The following is a 20,634-nucleotide window of genomic DNA, read 5'->3' on the forward strand; positions in this document are numbered from 1 at the left end:
ATGTCGAACGAGTGTTTTAGCTCGTTAGCCGGTGTGGCCGTCAGTATGGCGGTGCAAGCCTTTTGAATGGCCTCTACGTCTGCATAACGCTTTCCTTTCATGGGCAAATGCCTTTTTCCGAAAAGGAAGAAGTCGCACGGTGCCATATCAGGTAAATACGGGGAGTGGTTAATGGTTAAATATGATTTTTGGTCAAATAATCGGTCACAAGCGTCGATCGATGAGAGCAGTTTTTGGTCGTCAGTCAATTTGTGCGGAACAAACCGTGCACACACCTTTCGTAAGCCCAAATGCGATTAATCGATGTTTTGGAGATGTTCAATTTCATTTCCATGAATTTCAATGATGATTTCGGTTGATTTTTAATGAATTCACGCACAGTTTTGATGGATTTTCCGGTGATCATTGATTGGCCCACATGCTGATCGTCGTTCATGTCCTCACAGCTAATTTGATAACGTTGAAACCACGCATGCACTCTGCTACCATGAACTTGTTTCATCAGTTGAAACGTTTCGGTATAATTTTTACCAGTTTTAAAACAAAATTTAATGTTTGCTCGTTGTTCGAAGCTCATTTTCGCACCGATAACACAAACATACTTACAATAACTTCACTTCCAATCGATGAAATATTATGCAATTCTAAATGGACAACCGATAAAGAAAGCAGATTCTAACGCACTAGTCGACATATGTATAGATGGAGCCATCAGGAACGCAAGACTCGAAAAGTCTTGTTTACTTTGGAAAGCACCTTGTGGATAAATTTCCCCTTTAAAGAAGTGAGTCAAACTCAGGAAAACAAGTCATGTATATAACCTTATGTCATCAATAACAACTATCTAAAAACTGACTTTAATCAAATAAAACACTATATTACAGTCACATTTTTTCATTTTTTATTTATATTTTATTATTATTTTGTTTTCTTTAATTTTTGTGTTTTTTTTCTGAGTAACTGTTTTTGACTGCCTGTGTACTTGATCCTTTTTGAGAAACTCAACCTTTTAGTTTATCCTACTCGTACCATATAGGCGTTGGTATATGTGTTTCATAATAAATGAGGTTTCGTGTTCGGTAACGCTTGCTAAACTTGTAGGGAAGGGCTAAGTTCGGGTTCAACCGAACATTTCATACTCTTGGCACTTACAAGGGTCAAAGTCGGCTAAATACCGATAGGTGTTGACATACAATGAAACTTGAAAGTATCGCCGTGAAATTATCCATCCTTTCTGAACGATGCGGTTTAAAGTGAACCTTTAGTTTGTAAATACTTATTTTAGATATGTACTTATATGGAGGCTAGGAGTAGTGTTTACCCTATTTACCCCTTTTGGAACAAGTTATAGTTCGATTTCGGCAATTTTTGGGCATGATGGCCAATGGTTAGACCTGGAATGCCTAAAATGTTGTTTGCAACTCAAGAAACATAAAACCACGAAAGTTTGCTTCTCCATTGATATGGCGTAAACCTAAAAAATGTTGTTAAATTTGTTTAATGAGTACTTCTGGGCACAACTCCAAATCAAAATGTTCCATCTTTTAAGCTTATAACGAATCTATGACGCTTCTTATCCTTCTTGCTCCTGAATAGAATAGTAAACTTAATATTTTTAGCGACGAAATTGAAGTGGACGTTGACACTAAGGATATAAAGATGAACGATAAAACATCAGAAGATTCAGGTGTTGCGATTAATGGAAATTATAATAGTCTTACTCAATTAGAGTTAAATGACTTGGTTCGAGATGCAGGACTTCCGAAAGAAGTTTTTAAATCATTTGCGCCAAGATTGATAGAGAAAAAGTGTCTAACTCCAGAAACTCATATAAGTTCTATCGTAATCGAGACGATTTCCAGAAAAAAAATCGTAGGTATGGACAATTTAGAGTTCTGCTGTGATATTGAAAGAAAAATAAACGAATATGATTTTCCCTATGCAGCTAAAGCTTAAGAGCAGTCCTGCTACATAATGTCACCCAATATGCTTCGTCAGCAGTTGCACAATCCGTAATATTAAAGGAGGAATACCGCAACCTCCAATTTTTACTCGAAAAACTGGAATATAATAAACAAGTGACAATTATGTGGTGATTTAAAGGCAATGACAGTTTTAGTAAGTCAACAAATCGGCTTTACATGCTTTTTAAATACCCCGATCGAGGTCGCTACAAACATTATGTGCAAAAAGAGTGGCAATTTCGAAAAACTTTAACTCCATGTTCTAAAAATACATAAAAGAGAGTCTAATAGCTGAAAGTAAAAAAATTCTTCCACCACTCAATATAAAACTGGTCCTTGTACAACAATTGATTAAAGCAATGAGAAATACGGAAAGGAAAACTTTTAAGTACCATTTCGAAAAATTTCCCAAATAGTCAGAAGCGAAAACAAAAGAAGGATACATATAAGGGGACTTGAATTTGAAGAAAGAATGACTACGGTCGAAAACGATGGCAAAGTTTTAGAAAAATTACAACAAAATTTCCAGGAAATTCTATAGATTCTAATTAGGCAAGTAACGTTGACATAACATAAAAGAAAATCATTACGAAGATCACTAGTCACAGAACTAAAAGAATTCGTTATCACTGAGTCAAGACTTATGAAATTTTATTTATACACTTTTGAACCCAACCTAAGAATAGTGAGAGGAAAGGGGACTCACTTTTAATCAAGCACCACAAATGGAACAGAAGCCTGCTACATCCAGGTCATTGTTCCTGGATAATGGCTAAATGTAGATACTTGCAAAATAAAAATCATCTTCACCATATATTGGATATTAATTTAGAATATCTGTTATAAAATTGGTAATCTGCGATCACGAAAATACCCGAATAAGAAGTTTCAAGCAAAATTAAAAAAAGTTGAGTTTGCCACAAAAAGGTTAAAAAATCATGACGTGATAGGGCAAAACGAACTTTGGATTCGTGTTCAGCGACCCCAAAACATATAGAACACCAGGTTTGGTAGAAAATCCCTTAACGTTTGTGGACCTGTGTTATCATTAAATAACACTTATAAGAAGAAATATTGCTTGAAGAAGAAGGCTAACTGTGACAGCCCATCAAGAATCTTTTTAAAGCAAATCAGAACTTCAACAAAAAATGGAAAAATTGGCCATCGGAATTCCTAAATAATCATCTACATATATAAAAACATACAATGGAAGATATCGATTTTAAGAGTAATAATGTCTCCCTCTTCCTCTGCTTCCCCCGGCGTGTACTGCGTCAACTACTTTTAGAGCTGGGGTGTTTTCGTCCATTCGGACGACATAACTTAGCCAACGTAGCCGCTGTTTTAATTCGCTGAACTTTGTCAATGCCGTCGTATATCTCATACAGCTCATCATTCCATCGAATGCGATATTCGCCGTGACCAACGCGCAAGCGACCGTAAACCTTCCGCACAATATTCTCAATTGCCTACTTAGTCCGAAGTAGCACCTGTTGGCAAGAGATTTTCTGTGTTAGATTTCGAGGCTGACATTTTAGTTGCTGTTAATACTGGTTCCAAGATAGACGAAATTATCTACAACTTCGAAGTTATGACTGGCAACAGTGACAGTGTTTGTTTGATGACAGGAGATATTTCGTCTTGTCCTCTTTCACCACCAGACCTATTTGCTTCGTTTCCTTATCCATCCTGGAGAAAGCAAAATGTAAACAACTGTTAAAAATATTAGTTTTGGATCAAAATCACGTCGTTGAGTGAATGAAAGTTATAAACTTTGTTGTTAAGGTAAAATAGGCTTTATTGGGTCGCAGAATTCGGTATTTGCCAAGGACGGTAAATTGTCTGTGTATAAAATGGGGAAATATGCATAGGGAAATATACCCTAAAATAGGCAGCAAATATTATGTACAAAATTTGACTCCAATCGGACATACGGTTTGTGAGATTTAATATTTCACCTAAAGAAATGCCCATTTTACAAACTAACCGATATAAGGATTAGCAAACCGTTTAAATAATTTTAAAATTTTTATAGACGTTCTCGTTACTTTCATAGATCAAATATATTTATAAAAGGTTTCTTCAAGAAATTTGATTCTCATTTTTGTCCAAGGCGTCGCAACAATCTCTGAACATATTGTACAGAGCTAACTATTATCAAAATAAAAATCTGTTTATACCCTTTTATGTTTTGTGCTGCAAAAATTTGAAAGGTATTATAGCTTCGGTACAGCTGTTTTTCTTCTTTTTATTTACGCATTGTTTTGCTTTTAACAATTTTGGATATAAACTATCCTATATTTTAAGTTGGATAAACTGAACACGGTGAACTTTATTTCTCATTCTATGCCAAATCTGAAATAAAAAAGTTTTCCAATGCAAAGACATGATTTTTTTCTCCCAGAAAAACGGACGTTTCATATAAATATTTTATAGGGTCTCTGATGTTTCCTTGTGGGTGCTACACACATCGTGGGCCTGATCTGGAAATAATTAACGAACTTTAGTTGTTGGTTACAACTTCTGTTGATAAATTTTGTTAATTATATACCAATGAAATAAATAAAATAGAATAAAAAATAAGCAAATAAATAAAATATGTAAGGAAAATTAGCTAAAAAGGCTCCCGATTCGGTTTGCCCGCAATTAGCCCATCCTTATTAATTAATATGAATTTTTTAAGAGAATTGGAAGTGAAACAACCAACGCTCCATAAAAGCGACTTATTCTGCAATTGTTGACTCATTCAGGTGGCAGCGGAAATTCTTAGAAATAAAACAGCTGTGATTATAATATGAACTTAAGATTCTTAAAATGAATCTCGGCAACCAGTTTACTGTTATTGTAACCACAAATTAATTGTTATTGATATTTGTCGTCAACTATTGTGAATTCAAATCCGGTCCGCGATAATTTGGAGCCTTTTTTCTCCTCGATGGAAGCGCTACATTTACCTATGTGACATCGTCACGAATTGGACGAATTGGCATTATGCGATCGAAAGCAAGGGAAGCCAACTAAAATGCAGCCAATAAAAGTGCGCAGATACACACGTACAAATAAACAATGCATTAGCTTTTTTCTTTCGGATTTCAATCATTCGCCGCTGTGTCACTCACGATCCGCTTCACTGCGCCTGCATTGGTGGCAGTGGTGGTCACCTTGGTGTGGCGTTGCAGATGCTGTTATTGACGCAATAATACGCTGCAATATTGCTGCCAGACGCTTACATGCGCACACTTGTTGCTGCTTCTATGTCTTGCTGTTGTTGTTGTTTTGCTTTTTGCCTTTGTCGTCACCAGCGGCCTTGGACGCTACACTTTTGACACTTTTCGATGACGGCGGCCAGCCAGCTAATCAAAAGAATCGAAACGCATCGAACCACCAGCCAGCCAGCCAGCCAGCCAGCCAATAAACAGAGCAACAACATGCCTAAACAGCAAGCGGTCAGCGGCGCATAGAGCAAAAGATACGCGTGAGTTATAAAAAGTGACCGTTGCTAATCAAAGCAATTATGCGTTTTGTGCTATTATTATTGTTGTTATTGTGGTTGCGATGACTACACTGCTGTTGGAAATTTATTGGGCATTTTTTTCATAGAAATTTTATTTTTACGCATTGGCAGCGACTGAATTTCCAATTTGTTTGGTGTTAAATAATAAAACACTGCAAAAAAAGCGTTTAAATTCGGCAGAAGAGATTTCCAGTTTTCATTGATTTGGTTGATTTAGAGTTTATACTCTTGCAACACGTTGCTATAAAGTACAATAGTTTTGTTCACTTAACGGTTTTTTGTATCACCCAAAACTAATCGAGTTAGATATAGGGTTATATATGTAGACCCTACTTCTTACGTAATACAAAACTTTAGTTTGTAGCAAGTATGCAGTTTTAAAATCTGGGAGTAACAATGGATCACAAACTCAATTTTAATCTTCATGCTTCTTCCATGCTTTTTGAAGTTAAAAGCGCTCTTAGTTTTGTTAAACGTTGCTCTAAAGAACTTAGACCTTAAACCTTCCCCCATATACTAATCGTTTAAAACCAATAAATCTAACTATGATCGCTAATCGTCGGGATATGCTTGGTATAATATTTATTGTAAAACTTATGAAAAACTTTGTATGACTCGGCTAATTCGTTTAGTTATTATTATTCTCTTTATACTATATAAAAGGTACGTGTCACGTTGTTTGTCCACGATGAACTCCTAAACTACTGAAGCGATTTTAGTCAAATTTAGCACACTATGCCCAGTTTGATCCAACTTAAAAGATAGGATAGTTAAGACAATTCATAAATAAAGAATACAGTAAAAGCTCTCTTAAATGGACGCCCTTGGGTGTTGGTGATGTGTATTAAGTACAATCTATTAACCGGGCAACTCTATTAACTGGTCCGGTAACCAGACATTGAGAAAGCAGCCTTAAATTCCTTCCTATTTCCAATGAATTTTATTGGTATAAACATATTCAAAATTAGAGTACAATCCCTTGGATCCTTAAATAAAATTCCCTTTATTTATTCTTAAATAAAATTTTTACTGTATTGAATACTATAAAATGTATGCCACAGCAATGTGTGGCCGGATCCCCTAGTATGTATATATCAATGATGATCTGATATGCTCGAATAAAACTTTAGATATCTTAATAAAACTTGGTAGAGGTGTTCCCTGGCAAAAAACTGAGGACGGGTTCGTATATATTATTATTGTTATATTACTATAACTAAGCTCCGCAATAGGATAAAATACTGTTATTTGATATGAGAAATCTCATTAGAAAGGAGGCATCTGCAGTTTAAAAGTTTGTGAAAAGTAGGCGTGGTGATAAATTTATAAGAAAAAGTGTTAGAATAATAAAGTTTTACACCCGCGATGATAGCAGAAGCCTTTATATCACTTTCCTGTATAAAAATCAAACGCCAATGAATAAAATGGGATTCAATTTTGCACCACCAATCAAAAGATCTCCTAATCGAACCAAAACTATTCAAGCCCCCCAAAACACCAAATATATGGATCACAGTTTCTATTGCGAACTCTTTTTTTAACGAAATTATCGATCAAATATATTATAGAAATTCGAGGAGAATTATTTTCTAATAATAGCATGCCTGTATTTCAAAAGTTCCCTTACACCTTAAATAGAAATCGAGTTGACTTCATACCGGAAATATCGGTCAGTATGTGAGCTATCTTAATAAAATTGAAAAAGCGATTTTTATACTCTCGCAACAAAGTTGCTAAGGAGAGTATTATAGTTTTGTTCACATAACGGTTGTTTGTAAGTCCTAAAACTAAAAGAGTCAGATATAGGGTTATGTATACCAAAGTGATCAGGGTGACGAGTAGAGTTGAAATCCGGATGTCTGTCTGTCCGTCCGTCCGTCCGTGCAAGCTGTAACTTGAGTAAAAATTGAGATATCATGACGAAACTTGTACACGTATTCCTTGGCTCCATAAGAAGGTTAAGTCGAAGATGGGCAAAATCGGCCCACTGCCACGACCGAAAACCTATAAAGTGTCATAACTAAGCCATAACCAAAGATATTAAAGTGAAATTTGGCACAAAGGATCGCATTAGGGAGGGGCATATTTGGATGCAATTGTTTTGGAAAAGTGGGCGTGGCCCCGCCCCCTACTAAGTTTTTTGTACATATCTCGGAAACTACTATAGCTATGTCAACCAAACTCTATAGAGTCGTTTTCTTCAGGCGTTTCCATATACAGTTCAAAAATGGAAGAAATCGGATAATAACCACGCCCACCTCCCATACAAAGGTTATGTTGAAAATCACTAAAAGTGCGTTAACCGACTAACAAAAAACGTCAGAAACACAAAATTTTATGGAAGAAATTGCAGAAGGAAGCTGCACCCAGGCTTTTCTTAAAAATTGAAAATGGGCGTGGCCTCGCCCACTTATGGACCAAAAACCATATCTCAGGAACTACTAGACGGATTTCAATGAAATTCGGTATATAATATTTTCTTAACACCCTGATGACATGTACGAAATATGGGTGAAATCGGTTCACAACCACGCCTTCTTCCAATATAACGCTATTTTGAATTCCATCTGATGCCTTTTCGGTATAATACGAGTATATACATTAGGAACCAATGATGATAGCGGAATAAAACTTTACACAAATACGGTATTTGAAAAATATGTAAATGACGGATAATGAAATCTCGATTATCACTTTATCATGCGAGAGTATAAAATATTCGGTGACACCCGAACTTAGCCCTTCCTTACTTGTTTGTAATTAAGAGGTATCCTTATGCCCAAATGTATAAATAGATAAAAGCGGTTCAATACCATTCCTATCGCCTTTAAGCCTAATATAAGATTTGCAAACTTCCGGTGGGTTTTAGAACGTACAGCTATGGACGTATAAATGGCACAAAATTATATTTCAACTAAATGTTAAAAATTGTCCATTAAAAATTGCTCGAAATGTCAAATTTTTTGCATCCAACTTTGTCCCGTAATAGCTCTCATATCTGCAGCGGCGAAATATTCCGTTATGTTTTGCTAATTATTTACCGTTATCAATTTTGTGTAAACAACACTAATATTGAATGGACACGTAAATGGCACAAACTAATTTGCATACACAGTTCCCGCGTAAACTTCGATAGAAGCGCATGATATTTACCATAGTTGGATAGTTTTTTATCAGAAGTATTTTGAGTAAATAAGTTATAGAAAATGGGATCAGGAAAGCATACCACAATAGAAGAAAGACGAATCATATGGAAAATGCATGAAGGAGGACATAAAGTGGCCGAAATTGCTAAAAATTTAAATATTTCTCGGAAAAAAGTATACAATGCAATTAATTCATGTGTGAAGAACCCTGATTTATTGATAAAATCACAAATTCGAAAACCAAGGCCTCGAAAAACAGATGCGCGTACGGATGCTGCTATTGTAAGAATGTCCAAAAATGACCCATTCAAGTCATCACGACAGATAGCAGCCGATATCAACCAATCATTGGATACAGAAATATCCTGTAGGCTTGTCAGGAGACGACTGAATGAAGCAAACTTGTTTGGGCGCATTTCTAGGAAGAAGCCACTCCTGTCAAAAAAAAACATTTCTAAACGATTGGCCTTCGCCAGAGCCCATCAAGAAAAAGCAATCAAGTTTTGGAAAAACATATTGTGGAGTGACGAAACGAAGATCAACAGGATAGGGCCAGATGGAAGAGTCTTTGTTCATCGTCCCAAAAGCCAAGAATTTTATTCAAGGTTCACACAGAAGACAATCAAACACGGGGGCGGAAACATTATGGTTTGGGGTGCATTTTCCTGGCATGGCATAGAGCCACTCGTACGAATAAACGGCAAGATGGATAAGTTTCAATACTTAGACATTTTTAGACATCATATGGAACCATATGCCTTCGATAACATGCCAATTAAATGACCCCAAACACTCCTCCAAACTAGTTGAGAATTGGTTTAGTGCGGAGAAAATCGATGTCTTAGATTGGCCAGCGCAGAGCCCCGACTTAAATCCCATTGAAAACTTATGGAATGAAGTAGAGATTAGAGTCGCAAAGAAAAATTATAAAAATCTTGATGATCTTTGGGCTGCCGTTCAGGAAGCTTGGCATGCCATACCAAAGACCAAGTGTGAAAAACTGGTTGAGAGTATGAGTTGCAGGTGTGAAGCAGTCATTAAAAACAAAGGCTACAGCATAAAATATTAGCTACTAAATTGTTTGTACACAAAAGAACCAGATAAAAACACGTTTTTAACTCGAATTTTCCCCTCTTTTGCAGATTGTGCCATTTATGCATCCATCTAATTTTACCACTTTTTCTACCTTTTCATAATTTTTTTTGTGTAATTAATGAATTTGAAATTGAGTTTGTGCTATATTTTAGATGTAAGGAATAAACTTTCAGAAAACCACAAAAACTTGGTTTTCTGAAAGAATATTAAAGATACTTTAGCATATGAAAGTATACTTAAGTGAATGTGCCATTTATATGTCCATAGCTGTATATATCGGTAATAAATGAGATATCTTCACAAAATTAACTGAACGTAACGTATGTATAATATTGGATTTTTCTACCCAAGAAGCTGCTCGTTTGTCGGAACCGCCGATTTCGGACCGTTATATCATATAGTTGACACACAAACTGAACGATCGGAAGATAACTGAGTAAACACAGTAAGGTTTTTGTAAGAAATCTTTTGTAATTATGAAGGGTATTATAGTTTCGGTGCAACCGAAGTTCACGTTTTTTCTTGGTTTTATTATTTTTTGGTTTTGTTTACCAAACTAGCTGTCATTCCTACAGGTTTAAAATGATCATTGAAATATTTTGTTGATTTTGTGCAGATCGTTAATTTGTTGCTGTGCCAATTTTGCGCTATTTTTATTGCTTTTCCGTTTTTTTTGCTGGTCCAAAGCACGATTCAATAGGCAAAGCTAATTAAAATAAAAATAAATAATAAGCATGAAAACGAGAAAAAACGCTTGCTATTTTCCATGAATAAGCTCGATTTTAAAGTGTTGCCATTGTTTGTTGTAGCTGGGCGTCATTTAAATATTTTTGTTGTTGCGCTTTAGACACAGCTTTGTTGAAAAATGTGTAGTCAACCTTGACAAATCAATCTGCCAACGCGAGCAACAAAAAAAAAAATACTAAAATAACAAGAACAATAACAACAAATAATAATGCGATAAACAACAACAACAATTTGTTATAGCATCGCTAACGTCATCAGCATTAGAGCCCGAAGTCGATGAATTGAAAGCAGCAGCGTCTGTCGCGCTCTGCACACCACAAACAGCAACAACTCCAACACACCACCACCAGTAGCACCATCACAACAAATATTTATTTTCCTTTTGTCGAGTTTTGTTACTTTTTAACTGTGTAAGCTTGTTAATTTCTTTGTCTCTTGCCATTTAATAAGCTTGCATTTTTAATCATTCATGTTGGTTGCTTGTTGGTAACAAAACAGAAATACGTTTGCCGCAAGCGCAATCGTTTCGAAGGTGTCGATGATAGCTGTTTTTTCGTAATATGCCGAATATTTTGTTAGTTGCTCACCATACACTCTATAATTAGTAGCTGTTCAGCGTTTCTTGTTTTTTGATTATTTAACACCTCTTGCTTTAGTATTTTTGACTTTTTAGTGACCCTATTATTTGCTGTATGTTTCGATGTCATGATAAGCCAGAGTTGGTGGCTTTATGTGACGGTGGTTTGTGTAATACGGAAGACCCGCAATGTTTCGACATCTTTCACTGTTCAAATTAGCTTTTTCACTTGGCGAATCATCCGCAAAAACTTCTTTTCTAGTGAGATTGCAAGCAAAGGCGAAGATGCAAAATATTCCTGTCAACACCTCTATTGGCGTTTATGATGGGTCTCTTGTGAACAGCTATCGAAAATGGGGAATGTATCCAAATACCATATACGGTTTTTTTGTGCTGGATGTTATTCGACAGAAGGAGAGATCCACCTTCGAATTTGCTTTTATGAAAACACGTCGGAAATACACTCAGAGGTGTTCTATTAAACCACTATTAGAACAAAACAGTTTTGATGATTGTTAAAGTTGAAACACAACCAGGCGAAAATTTGAAAATTCCACATCGCAATTAGATTTTATTTGGTATGGCAGCTGAAACAATAACAAGAATAAACGTCAACTTAACCAAACAAAGAATCAAATTCGGCGAAATACTTCCATATAGGTGATGGAAAAACTTTATTTTAAATTAGCACAATGGTCGATATATGTGATATAAAGTCAACTGGAAGTTCAACAATCTTTATATTAGGTACATGGGGCTAAGGGAAGTGATCCGATTGAATCAGTCTACTCCCTTTCGTTTGACTACTTCAATCTACTCTTGGAGAAAATAATTCGAGCTGCAGAACTAAATAGAGAAGGTACTATCTTGTATAAGAGTGTACAGCTTTTGGCGTACGCCGATGATATTGATATCATTGTCCTCAACAACCGCGTCTTTAGTTCTGCTTTCTCCAGAATGGAAAAAGAAGCAAAGCAAATGGGTCTGATAGTGAACGAGAGCAAGACGAAATATCTCCTGTCATCAAAAAAACTGTCGTCGCATTCACTGTTGACAGTCATAATTTCGAAGTCGTAGTTAATTTCGTATAACTTAGAACAAGTATTAACACCACCAACAATGTCAGCCTCGAAATACAACGCAGGATAACTCTTGCCAAAATATTCTACTTCAGACTGAGTCTTCTCTCGATGAACAAAAACCAAACTCTATAAGTCACTCATTATTCCCGTCTTGCTATATGGTGCAGAGGCATGGACGATGACAACATCTGATGAGTCGACGTTGCGATCTTTCGAGAGAAAGGTTGTGCGAAAAATTTATGGTCCTTTGCGCGTTGGCCACGATGAGCTGTATGAGATATATGCTGACATTGACATAGTTCAGCGAATTAAGAGACAGCGGCTACGCTGGCTAGGTCATGTCGCCCGAATAGACGATAACACTTCAGCTTTGAAAGTATTCGATGCAGTACCGGCCGGGGAAGCAGAGGAAGAGGAAGACATTCACTCCGTTGGAAAGAGCAGGTGGAAAAGAACCTGGCTCCGCTTGGAATATCCAATTGACGCCACGTAGCGAAAAGAAGAAACAACTGGCGTGCTGTTGTTAACTCGGCTATAACCGCGCAAGCGGTGTCTACGTCAGTAAAGAAGAAGAATGTGACAAATGTATTTATTAATTTTATTTTTATACTCTCGCAACAATGTTGCTAAGGAGAGTATTATAGTTTTGTTTACATAACGGTTGTTTGAAAGTCCTAAAACTAAAAGAGTCAGATATCGGGTTATATATACCAAAGTGATCAGGGTGACGAGTAGAGTTGAAATCCGGATGTCTGTCTGTCCGTCCGTCCGTCCGTGCAAGCTGTAACTTGAGTAAAAATTGAAATATCATGATGAACCCTGGTACACGTATTCCTTGGCTCCATAAGAAGGTTAAGTTCGAAGATGGGCAAAATCGGCCCACTGCCACGCCCACAAAATGGCGGAAACCGAAAACTTATAAAGTGTCAAAACTAAGCTATAAATAAAGATATTAAAGTGAAATTTTGCGCAAAGGATCGCATTAGGGAGGGATCGGAGGTTAACCGACTAACAAAAAACGTCAGAAACACTAAATTTTACGGAAGAAATGGCAGAAGAAAGCTGCAGCTTTGTTGCGAGAGTATAAAAACAATGCCGCACTCTAATGTTATATACACACGAACATACTTATCTGTCAAAATGCGCTTGCGCACACCAGTTTAGCATACGTATACGACTCCGGGCCATGTCGTGCTGTAGAACGAATACGTGCCGTGACGTCTAACAATGCTGTGATGGGACAAATAGATGAACTGGTATTGCGGGAAGGCGGCTTTTATAGACCGAGTACAGCTGAATTTGAATTGTAAATTAAATCTAAAATAAATCGATCACGACACTTGTTTTTCTGTCGGTACACATGATGATGCTTGAAGTTGTGGTTGAGTAAAGTTATTTTTTGCCATGCAAATAATGACAATTTCACACGAAAAGAAAGGATATAACAGGAATTTAAATTTATAAAAGTAATATTATTTATGATAAACAAAGAAAGGAAGCACCCACGAGAATGACAATGGGTAATGGCATGGGGTACATTGTAATACTATGTTCGGACCGACAACGAAAACATGTTTTCGTCGGAAAAACTGGTTTTCGCACGAAAACTTGTGTTTTCGTCCATGTAAAATCTGTCAAACGAAAACACAGTTTTCGCTGAAAACTACTTGAAAACTTACATTCCACTCATTATAATCGGTGCCTGCTCTAGTTTAATCTATGTTTTTGGAAGACATATTTTGCCGGCCCTAAATTGTCACTTGATATTTCTTTACATTCCATATACAAAAATAGCTGTCGTTTGATATTCTCATATTAGGGGGATTCTCTTGCTCTTGCAAAACCTTGCACGGTGCAGAAATTGCAGAATTTTCCTCTTGGTGCAACGGCACAACAACAAAAACACGCAGAAAATTATTTGCAATGGCTATAAATATATCAGACCAAAACCCATGTTTATTTTCGTGCCGTCATATATCACTAGATTCTGTAATGGGTGCTCTCTTGTCCTTGCATATTTCGGTATAGGATTTTTGCATTTTGTGTCATCGTGCAATCTTGCAAGAGCAAGAGAATGCCGCTATTGATAGTTGTCAGTGAAAACTCATCGAAAACACACATTGTCGGTCCGAACGACTTAGATTCCACAACATACAAATGTGTTTTCAAAATGTTTTCAATGTCGGTCCGAACATAGTATAAGAAGTGCTTTCTGACTTGTTATGAAAAAAGAAATCTATTCGAATATAGAAACTATTTTTAGATAAAACAAGAAAAAACGTTAACTTCGGCTGCACTGAAGCTAATATAGCCTTCACAGGTGCACTTATTTAAGTAACTATGTGTTTAAGTAAATCTAAAGACGTAACCGGCCAGTGGTTTTCATCCAAATGAAAACATTTTACTAGTTCTTTTTAGCCAGGTTGTTTGCTAGAAACATTAAGGTTATTTAATAAAGAAAATGGATCTTTTAGATGTTTTGTATGACTGGTTTTGTTATCCGACCTGCAAAATTTCTTAAACTTTTGTAGCGTTGCCTTAGAGAATAAACCACGACGAATTTGCAGAATACATCTCGTTAACTGAAAACGTCTTCAATGCAAGCATTTTACTCCGATCGTTCAGTTTGTATGGAAGCTATATGCTATAGTGATCCGATGTGAACATTTTCTTCGGAGATTATATTATTACTTTAAGCAGTAATCCGTGTCAAATCTCGTGAAGATACCACGTCAAATGCGAAAGTTTTTCATACAAGCCCTTGATTCCGATCGTTCGGTTTGTATGGCAGCTATATGCTATAGTCAACCGATCTGAACAATTTCTTCGGAGATTACATTGTTGCCTTAAAAAATTACCTTTGTCAACTTTTGTGTAGATACATTGACAAATGTGAAAGTTTTCCATACAAAAACTTGATTCCGATCGTTCAGTTTGTATGACAGCTATATGTTATAATGGTCTGATATCGGCAGTTCCGATAAATGAGCAGCTTCTTGAAGAGAAAATGACGTTTGCAAAATTTCAAAACGATATCTTAAAAACTCGGACTAGTTCGTACATATACATACAGGCAGACGGACAGACAGACAAACGAACATGGCTAAATCGACTCAGGTCAACATACTGATCATTTAAATATGTATGTACTTTATAGGGTCTCCGACGCTTCCTTCTGGGTGTTACAAACTTCGTGACAAACTTAATATACCCTATTCAGGATATAATAACGATTAATTTGCAATCAACATTTTTTCAGAAAACCCGTCTCTCTCAAATACAATTAAACGTTTGAATTTAGATATGAAAATCAATTTGGAGGCCACACATACATAAATGTATGGAATAATTATACAACTAAAACTACCAACATCGGGATTTTCATTAAATAAAAAATTTATTATCGAATAATAAAATTGGAAAAATAATAATTATCGAAGCAACGGTCAAAGCAAATACATGTACGCATGTTTCGTATATGAACTATTTCAAGGAGTGAGTCTGTCCATTGGCCATTTAAATTGTACTAACAGAGTCAGGCTTTGTTATTATGGGCCTACGATTAATCTTATTAAAACCAACATTAAATACGTTGAGGCGAGCAAATTATTCAGAATTAGATTTCGATGTAATGTTTTGACGGAATTTACTAAAAAATTGTGATACACCATTGTATACATATTCTAGTTTATAAATAAAAAATCAATTTTTTATGCTTCCATGGCTTAACTATTCAAGAATATGTTCACAAAAGCTTTTTTCAAAACTCAAATTATTTTCGGAGGTATAGGTATTTCACGGCATTCAAACTGGTTCGGCCGAAACTACAGTTATGACGTGAAACTTTAAACGTGTTTTTCTCAAAGCAGGCTGTTTAAAAACGATACACACGATTTCTCAATTTACACTGTACCGATTCACTTTAAAATATTAGAGAGTTTTATATACAGACTTGTCTATGTTTGGAAATATCCATTTCTCAAATTTCACTTTTTACTATTTTTAAAAAATTCGATACAAAAAAAAGGGGACAAAAATTGTTTATTTTTTTAGTTCTAGATTGCTAGGAGGGTAGAAATCGTGAGTATGGTTGTGAGTATTGAGTATTATATACTATGAACTTCTAAAACTAGATTTAGTGATTATGCGGAACGGTACCAAAAAGAATTCATCAAATTGAAGTAAGCACTATTTGGTAAAAACAGGGGCTGTGAAGTTTTGTCTCACTCGCCTTATACAATGGACATTGTTTATTTTGACTACCATTTATTTCGGTCAATGCAGAATGGACTCACTGGAATATGGTTCACATCAGAAAACTTCATTACTTCTTGACCGCCAAGCATGGCAGATTGCCAGAAAGATGGGCAATACTTTGAATAATATTATTATACATGTTTTTCTTAACGGGGTATACTAGTCTACATGCATGTCAATCCCACCAAATACAGATTATTTCTTTGGCGTCATAAGATTGATTATAAATATTGATTTTTGCAATTAGTGTTGTCGTTATTTAGCTTCACCAATTACAAGCTCCTTAGCAGCTGCGGGTAGGGGGGACCCCCTTTTGGTTCGGGGGGGAAACCGAATATACCCGTGATAAGGTATGCCTGTCGTAAGAGGCGACTAAAATCCTGGCCACCATTCTAGACCTGTATGGAAGCTCAACTGGTAGTAGCTTCGGCTATGAGGTCTGACCGGAGACTTTATTCTGGTACCACGGGGAGCAGGAGCCCTTGGAGGTAACTCCAACCTGCTCATGCGGACTGGCCCCTAGGGGGAAGAACTGACCTCGTCAGTTGAATGTGGAGTTGCATTGCAACCGGGTGCCGAACCCAAAGCACGGCAGAGTCCATTCCACACTGCCAATTGGTACTGAAAATGCTTAGCATTCTCAAGGCGTTGATCAACGCATTAATTTGATCCGCTGTGCTTTTGAGCGCCGTCGTCAGCAGGTACCCACGTTAAACACACCGGACGTTGGTTTGATGAGGAGTGCCGTGTCGCAGTGGGGAGAAAACAGACTGCCTACTAACTGACTGAAGGTTTCACGACTGCAGCATACTCTTTTAGAACCCTAGTGACTAATGACTAGAGCATAGTGAAATTACGGAGGGATTGCTTCTCCAGTCTTCTGAAATAATAACAAGAGGAAATGGTGAACCCGATTCCCCAATCGATGACAATGGAGCCGACGTTCCATTGCCCGACCATGAAGAAGTTCGAAAAGCGATATGGTCGGACGAAAGCATGCCAGACAATTGGATTGGTGTGGTATGCTCAATCCACAAAAAAGTATACCCCACAATCTGCGCCTGGATGCTACGATGCCAGTAAGAATGGTAATCTTCGATTCTTAAGCACCAATTCCTTTGTTTTATTGACGTGTTGAGCATAATGTTGATTGCCGTCATGGACGTGGTTTGTCGTCAACGCATTGTCGGCATTTGAATAATTTGTACCAATCAAGAACACTAGCCCCTTTCCAACATTCTGAACGTTTCGGCACCAGAAATTAGATTCTGTACAGAAAATTTAATGGAACTCCTTTGTTGAAAAATTTCACTCATCGTAAAAATCGCCGAATTCACGTTATGTATGTACTTCGAATGGAAAGAAAGCGTATCTAAATACTAATGATTATTTTGAAGAAGACCTTAGCACAGCTTTCACTGACAGTCATACCAACCTAGAAAATCAGTTCACATGATAACTTATTTTCAATCCGTTAGGTGAGCAAAATCATATTTATCGCGCTTCTGCACAGATAGATCAAAATACTTTCATTATCTGTCCCATCTATAATCTTTTATAGTTGCGTTCTTACCTTTTCTGATTTTATTTTCACGGCCAAGAATTTTAATAGGGTCAATTTACAAAACAGAAGAGTTTGAACATTGCCTACCAATCAAAGTTATGTGATGATAATTCTTTTGCATGTCGGCTGACAAATGAACCAATTATTTTGCATTCATTTATGGAGGCTATCAGATATGTTGTTTTCCGTATATATAGAATTTAAAAAAAATATTGAATAATACAAGTAAGGTTAGTTCGGGTTTAACCGCATATTTCATAGGAAGTTCAAAAATCCTTCTATCTGGTATATGGGGGCTAAAGAAGTTATAGATCCAATTAAACTCATTTTTTTACATACGGACAAACTATTATCAGGAAAGGACGCTCTCCGAATTTCAAATATACAAGGTCCGTCGCAAAAGAAACAGGACTGTTAAAAAAAAAACAACAAACAATTAATATTTTTCAAAAGTTATATTTTTTTATTCAAAGTAGTTTCCTTGTGCTTCGATACAGCGTTTAGCCCGGTCAATTAGTATTTCAAATGAGAGTTTAAGGTCAGTTTTCGGAATGCTCTTGAGAATATCGGTCGTCGCCTTTTGGATAGCTGAAATGTCCTGAAACCAGTGTTCTTTCATGGGCAAATGAAGTTTTCCAAATAGGTAAAAATCACAGGGTGCCAGATCAGGTGAGTAGGGTGAGTGATTAATGGTTAGTATGGAGTTTTTTGTCAAAAAACACAGTACAACAGCAAATCTGGGGGGTGAGAAATTTCAAGTCAGGGTGATGGACTAGGTCAGTATAGTAAAACCCTCAAAGGGTTGGGCGTTCGTTTGTGTCAGTTTTTTTTATGACCTTTTAAATTTGTTCCTTATCTTGATGGTTTTTCGCATTTTGGCACAAAAAAAAAAGAAAAAAAATAATTAATTTAATTCTTAAGTTTTCTAAATTTGTTTCATCAAAATCGGACAAGTGGTTCGCGAGTTATGTTAAACTACGTTTTTGCCAAAATGTTACAACTAAGCGAAAAAACATCATGATAAGGAAAAAATTTAAAAGGTCATAAAAAAAACTGACACATACGAACGCCAAACCCTTCGAGGGTTTTACTATACTGACCTAGTACCATCACCCTGACTTGGAATTTCTCACCCCCCAGACAATAATCCCAAAAATGTTCCACAGTGAAATCAGTGATAAGCGTCGACCGATGACACGGCGCATTATCGTGCAACAGGCGCCAGGACCCTGCCTCACGGTATTGTGGTCGAGCACGACGAATGCGTGACCAAAGACGCTTCATAACACCAAGGTAAAACATAGCATTAATCGTTTGGCCAGGTGGGACGAACTCTCGGTGTACAATACCCTCGGAATCGTAAAAACAAATCAGCATTGTCTTTATTTTTGACTTCTGAAGACGACCGACTTCTGATCGTGACAGAGGTCCTCACGACCTTCTTGGAATCGCTTAAGCCACTCATGCACATTACTACAGGATAGGCACGGATCACCATAAACCTTTTTTATCATTTGAAATATTTCAGTAAACGTTTTCCCAAGTTTAAAACAAAATTTAATATTTGCTCTTTGTTCAAAATGTATTTTACGATCGATGACCAAAAGCTGCTGCCACTTTTTGATCGATAACATCGATTGTAGTTATCCAATTGTCTTAAAATTTTTATGAAATGTCAACAAGAGATCAAACTTTTTATTTCATATACCCACAAGTGGTGGCGCTACCTGAACCAGTTATATTTAAAAAGTTCTGTTTCTTTGGCGGCAGACCTTGTACATCTCACATATTGACCGATATTTTCTATAAAAAGTTCGCAATTGGAACTTTGATCCACATATCGATGTTTAGGGATTTGACTAATTTTGTTCCGATTTGGACAATTTTTGGTTATAAGATGGCCTACTTTAAAAGCGCACGTACTGGAAATGAAAAGATTCAGGTTAGTCTTAAATTGAGTTATATGGGAAGTAGGCGTGCTTGTATGCCGATTTCGTTTGTTTTTACACTGGAACTTAGGAATTTCAAGGTAATTTGATGTACCAAATAGAGTCGATTTTGGTTGAGTAGGTCCTGAGCGTCCAACCAAATGTGAGCTCCGCCAAGCTCATCGTCCAATTTTGACCTCTGTTGCTAAAAATTACTCTTATATCATCGAGGCCTAAAATTGAACATCTATGGAGAATGTTGTTATTAATTTATCGCATTTTTAGTAGATTTTAACGAAACCGTTATATGGACAGTTTAATCATGTCGGGGTTATCAGCCACTTATACAGTGTCGGTTGGGGTGCTTAAGTGATTTGTTCTGAGCGAAGTTGGATATTGTATTTTAGGTGGTTTGGGAGATATGTAAGTTAAGCCTCTTAGAAGACGGGTCGGTTTTTTTTAGTTTGTAGCCCACAGGTGCCCTTTGCTACTGCGATCCCCTGTGCCAAATTACAGTTAGATATCTTGATTTAGTGCTTAGTTATAGATTTTCATTTTATGGCGGTTTTTAGGCGGAGCAGCAGTCCTATTACGCCCATCGAACTCGTTTTCACTTTTGCCCAGGAACACGTGCACCAAATTTCATTAATATATGTAAATTTTTACTTAACCCTTACGCGGACACACGAAATTTAGTAAATGTTATCAGAACGACACATGCATTTATTTGGCTTATAAAACCGATAATTGAATTCCGATT

Source organism: Bactrocera tryoni, chromosome 5 (genome assembly GCF_016617805.1).
Source record: "Bactrocera tryoni isolate S06 chromosome 5, CSIRO_BtryS06_freeze2, whole genome shotgun sequence".
NCBI classification, from domain to species: Eukaryota; Metazoa; Arthropoda; class Insecta; order Diptera; family Tephritidae; genus Bactrocera; species Bactrocera tryoni.